The following is a 6,000-nucleotide window of genomic DNA, read 5'->3' as shown; positions in this document are numbered from 1 at the left end:
GGTATTGGTGAAGGAAGAGGCAAATAGATCAATGAACTAGAAACAGATGTATCCTATATATAGTCAATATTCCTTTGACAAAGGACCAAAGGCAGTACAATGAACCAAGTGAAAGACACTTCATTTGTGGTTTGGAACAAATGGATATACACATAAAAAAAAGACAATGAATCTCTAGACAGAGACATTACCATCTTTATAGAAATCGACTGTAAAATTTAAAGCTATGGAATTCCTAACAGGCATGGAGGTGGCTGGCTCAGCTGCTAATATGTGTGCTGCACAGTATGAAGACCTTAGATCCCAGAGCCCACATCAAAGTCTCACCTAGTGGCCTGGACTTAATTGAGAAGGTAGAAATAAAAGGACACCTGGGTTTTGCTGGCCAGCCAGTCAGATGAATCAATGAGCTCCAGGTTCTGTGAGAGACTGAACTCTCTCTACACTGTCTCAAGAAAAATGGTGGCGCTCAAAGGAGGACGAGCCGGCATTCACCACTGCTTTCCACAGGAAAATGTAATAAAATTCTTAAAAAGATAATGTTGGAGAAAGTCTAAAGGGCCTTGGGTTTGATAGTCATGTTTTAGATGTGACATCAGGGGCAAGATTCATGAAAGAAAGAACTGACAGACTGTATTTCATTAAAATTAAATTAGTATATTCTGAAATAGACAGTATAAAAAGCATGAACACACAAGCCAAGCTTCCAGAAGATGGTGGATGACACCCACCCACAGACTGCTACAATCTGTGGGAATAATCTTGGATATCTGGAATACAGCTCTCCTAAGAGGTGGGTGATGGTGGAAAAATACTAGTTTTAGGAGCAAAGTAAAATAGGAAACTTCCTAGTGTAAAGCAGAAGGAGAAAGAATTCCTTCAGAGTAGTGAGCCCCATTTGGCAATGCTCTCCACCCAGTGAAGGAGTCCAAGTGGAGAGTGCTGGAACTACAGCTCAAAACAGAGAAAGACCCAGAAAATGTGCACTGTATTTCCACAACAGGACGGGGTGGGAGGAGACAGAAGCTGCAGAGGTAGGTACACCTGGAGACGGGGAGGTAAGTTGGGAAAATCTTCTCTTCCCCACATTTGCTATTCCAACAACAGTGGCAAAAAGACCTCTGTTGAGTCCATGGCTTGTCAACCCTAGAGGAAAAGTACCTCCACTCTAGAAAGCCATAGCAAAGATCAAGAGAATCTACTCTAAAACGGCCTGCAGACTTCGCTGGAGCAGGGCAATTTTGACTCTGAACAATTTAATGTTCAAAGTAGAAGTTGGTCCGAGCTGAGGTCTAGATAGAGTGTGCCCATTGTGATAGTCTCCACATCCAGAACCACTCACCAAAGCAGCCCCAGATGGAACTAGTTCTCATGATCCCCCCCCCAAAAAAAAGCCCCTCAGTGGACCGCGCAGAGGAACAACTGACCTCTGGGACCCACCATCAGACAGGGCAGGGCCATCTGCAGAGAACCATCAAGACAAGACAGGGCCAGGCAGAGACAGCACAGACATGGTGCCCTGCTGCAGACCTTCCCATCTCATTGCTGCTACCTTCATTTAACATCTAAGGTCTGTCTACTGGACAAGCTTTGTCCTGCTTTGTGCCCCCCTTCTCCCCTCTCCCTCTCCCTCTCCCTCTCCCTCTCCCTCCCCCCCCTCCCCCTCTCCCTCTCCCTCTCCCTCTCCCTCCCTCTCTCTCTTTGTCTCTCTATCTCCCCCCCTTTCTCTTGCTCTCTCTCTCCCTCCCCCCTCCCTCTCCCTCTCCCTCCCCCTCCCCCTCTCCCTCTCCCTCCCCCTCTCTCTGTCTCTCTGTCTCTCTCTGTCTCTCTATCTCTCCCCCTTTCTCTTGCTCTCTCTCTCCCTCCCTCTCTCTTTCTCCTCTTGCCCCCCTCCCTGCTTGCTCTCTCCTTTCCTTCTTCTGACCCTGTGGAGGAAGGATTATTTTAGGTTTGTCTACTGCATTTCTTTAGCTCTTCCTCTTGGCAATACATGTTCACTTTATGACATTTCCTGGTTTTACAGTTCTTCCCTTGTATTTACTTTTCCCTCCCCTGTTTTTCTCAGCACCTAATCCTAACCACAAGTATTACTCTTTGCTCATATCCACACTTTATTTAGTGCACACAGAACTATATATGCTCCTTTACTTCACAAAGAATACTGGAGTTGAGAGTCAATAGGTACTATAGCATTTTCATAGTAGACTTAAGCTTCAGTTATGGTTGCTTCTGCAGTTTGTCTTGGAAGTACAGAGCATTGAACCTGATGTCCTGAGCATGTGAGCTGAGGGTCCAACCACTGAGCTATTGCCCCAGCACAGAGAAATGAAACATAGCTCAGGCTACTATTAATTCAGCCTTATGTGATCATTACAAATACTTCCATTGAAAAAAATATTTTTTATAAACCCAACCAGTGATCAAATCCTAGCTATAAAAGACCTAATGCAGAAAGAAAAGAAATATGAGAAGCCAAAGCAACCTGAATCATCCTGAAATTACCAATTCTATAGTACTGGCTTCCAGTTAGATGAAATTCTAGACAAGTGGTGATTATATAATGTTCAGTAAAATCAAAAAGGACATGAGTAAATTCTTGAATTAACTACAAACAACACAAACAACTAAAGGAAATGAATACAGCGTACTAAAATGAAATTCAATAAAGAGAAATACTGAAAAGAACAAATTGGAATACTGAATATGATTAGTGTGGTGGTTTGAATAAGAATGGGCTCCATAGGTTCATATATTTGACTGCTTTGTCATTAGGGAGTGGCACCACTTGAAAAGGATTAGTAAGGGTAGTGTATCCTTGTTGGAGGAAATATGTCACTGGGGGTGGGCTTTGAGGTTTCAAAAGCCCTAACCCCTGACCCAGTGTCTCTCTTCCTGTTGTCTGTGGATTGAGATGTAGACCTCTCAGCTATTTCTCCAACAACACCATGTCTGCTGGGCATAATGATAGTGGACTAAACCTCTGAAACTGTAAGCAAGCCCCCATTAAATTCTTTCTTTTATAAGAGTTGCTGTGGTCATGGTATCTCTTCACAGCAATAGTAACCTTAACTAAGACAATTATTGTACTAGTTAATGTTAATTGTCAGCCTGAAAGAAGCTACATCACTTGGGAGATAGATCTATAAGCATGTCTATGAGGATTTATCTTGATCCTATTAACTGAGGGAGGAAGACCCAACCACTGTGGGTGGAACATTCCCTGGCTGTGGTCCTAGTTGTGGAGAAGGGAAATTGAGAAGCATCAGGCTGTTAGTCCAAAAAATTATCAGCTAAAGCAGAGAGAGAATTGGTTCTGATAGAAAAGAAATTACAGGATGCACATGTAGATCATTTGGATCTACAGCTTGATTGAATTCTGGTTATTTTACCTTCTACTCATTCCCCTACAGGGATTTGAATGCAAAGAGAAGATAATATCTTAGAATGGATATTTTTATCACACAAACAGAGAAAAAAAATTAAAGACATATATAGAAAATGTTTCTGAGTTGACTCTAAAAGGAAAAGTAAGACTTCATCAATTAGCAGGAATAGACCCAGCAGAAATTGTAGTACCTTTTACTAATCCTGAAATTGATAAATTATGAGCAAAAAGTGAACATTGGCAAAAAGCTTGCAAAATTTTTTTGGGAGACATTAGCAACTAGTATCCTAAAAACAAGAAAATTTAGTTTATAAAGAGAACTGACTGGATCCTTCCTCATATTGTACAGGGAACACCAATTTCTGGAGCCCTACATTCTATACTGATACAAATAAGTCAGGAAAAGCAGGTTATAAGTCAGGAAATTTACGTAAAGTGGCTCAAAACTCGTATGATTCTGTTCAAAAGTCTGAATTTTATGCTATTCTCATGATATTATTAGATTTTCCATAACCTCTTAATATAGTTACTGACTCTCAATATGCAGAAAGAGTTGTTTTACATATTGAAACTGCTGAACTTATTCCAGATGATTCAGAATTAACTTTGTTATTTATTCAATAACAAGAAATAGTCAGAAATAGAAATCATCCCTTATATATAACACATATCAGATCCATACAGGTCTACCAGGCCCTCAGCACAAGGTAATGATGAAATTGACAGTTATTGGTAGGAAATGTGCTGGATGCCTCAGAATGTCTTAATAAGTACCATGTTTAAAAAAGGGGGGTTAGAAAAAGATTTTTCTACCACTTGGCAACAATCCAAGGAAATTATAAAGAAATGTCCTACTTGTTCTTTGTATAACTAAACTCCACTACATACAGGAAGTAACCCAAAGGGTACTCAAAGAAATGAAATTTGGCAAATGTATATATTTCATTTTGCAAAGTTTGGAAAACTAAAATATGTACACCATACTATAGATACATATTCAGGATTTCAATGGGCAATTGCTTTGAATTCTGAAAAGTCTGATTCTATAATTACACAGCTATTAGAAGTTATGGCCATCATGGGTGTACCTGTACAAATTAAGACTGACAATGCTCCAACATATGTCTCTAGTAAAATGAAACAGTTTTTGCTTATTGCAATATAAAGCACATTACAGGTATACCACAATCCTTCAGGCCAAGCAGTCAGAAAGATCTAATCGAACATTAAAAGATATGCTTGATAAACAGAAAGGGGTAATAAAGACTCCCAGAGATAGATTGCACAATGCTTTATTAACTTTAAAATTTCTAAATGCCAATGAGAAAGAAAATGACAGCTGTGGAGAGACATTGGATAATAGAAAGAACTATGGAATTAAATCAGACTGTATACTTCAAAGATGTGTTGAGCTCAGAATGGAAACTAGGATATGTATTATGTTGGGGAAGAGGTTTTGCTTTTGTTTCCACAGGAGAAGAAAAGCTATGAATACCATCAAAATTGATCAAGAATAGATTCAAACAAGAGAGACCTCTTGATTAGAAGAGGTGATAATCAGCTAGCAATCTAAACTAACTTACAAGACTAACAAATGCTTTTCATTTGATCAGACATAACTTGACAGAAGGGAAATTCCCCAAAGTTAGGGTTGGGGCAGGGTTCTGTTTTTGTCTTTCAGGAGAATGGAGGCTAAGCTATCTGAGACCACTAGACAAATGAGACATCTGAAGAAAAAGGATGAATTATCCAGAAAAAATATCCCAAGAAAAAGAGTAAATTGGTCTATTGGTGTATCACATTTCCAACAGGATGAAATTTCATAAATCTTCCCCAAAGTGTTTGTTTCTGCTGTTCTCTACAGATATTTAATGTAAATGGTCTTTTTGTAGTCCTGTTCAATTGAAAATTAAGCCTGGCTTTGGAGTTACAGTGTGGCTCTCTCCTTCTCTAAACACAAGCATGCTTGTTAAGGGAAAATCCAAAATCTCTATCTCATGTCAGAAGAGCCACCTGATATGGGACAGAAGAAAAACCACAATTAAGGGACTATTCTATTGCCACTAATCTCATAATTCTTTGGTTTGGACTCTTTTAAAACTTTTCTCAAGGTATAAATATTATCTCAAAATTTATAAGATTAATATATATATTTCAACTTTTTGTCATGATATTAATGATCATATAGAGTACTAACTAATTCTAGAAAAAGGCTTCATCTAGCTTCCTGTACATGATTTCTGGCTTGAGTCTCTATCAGGTAACCATAAATTAAATTTTGTACTCTGGATGTACATAACAAATTGTGGTCCTTTAACCTCTTCAAGGTCTGCTGCATATTACATTTAAAATCTTTAAGTTTTCTGCAGTGAGCCATGGTCATGCCTAATAGTGACCTCCAAAGTCTTCAAAAGGAGGATGGGGCCCCCCCGCAATGACAATTCCACCTGGATTGTGGTAAGGCCACCAAGCTGACAAATACCACCCAAAGATCAGCTTTGGTCTACAACATAGTTCAGGACAAATTGAGATGGCTAGCTGAGATGATCCAGCCTCACAGACTACTCTAGGCAGGACTTGAGACAATCACTGCACTTTCCCATTACACAAAGACT

Source organism: Peromyscus leucopus, chromosome 10 (genome assembly GCF_004664715.2).
Source record: "Peromyscus leucopus breed LL Stock chromosome 10, UCI_PerLeu_2.1, whole genome shotgun sequence".
NCBI classification, from domain to species: domain Eukaryota; kingdom Metazoa; phylum Chordata; class Mammalia; order Rodentia; family Cricetidae; genus Peromyscus; species Peromyscus leucopus.
Note: the sequence above shows the minus strand (reverse complement) of the source record.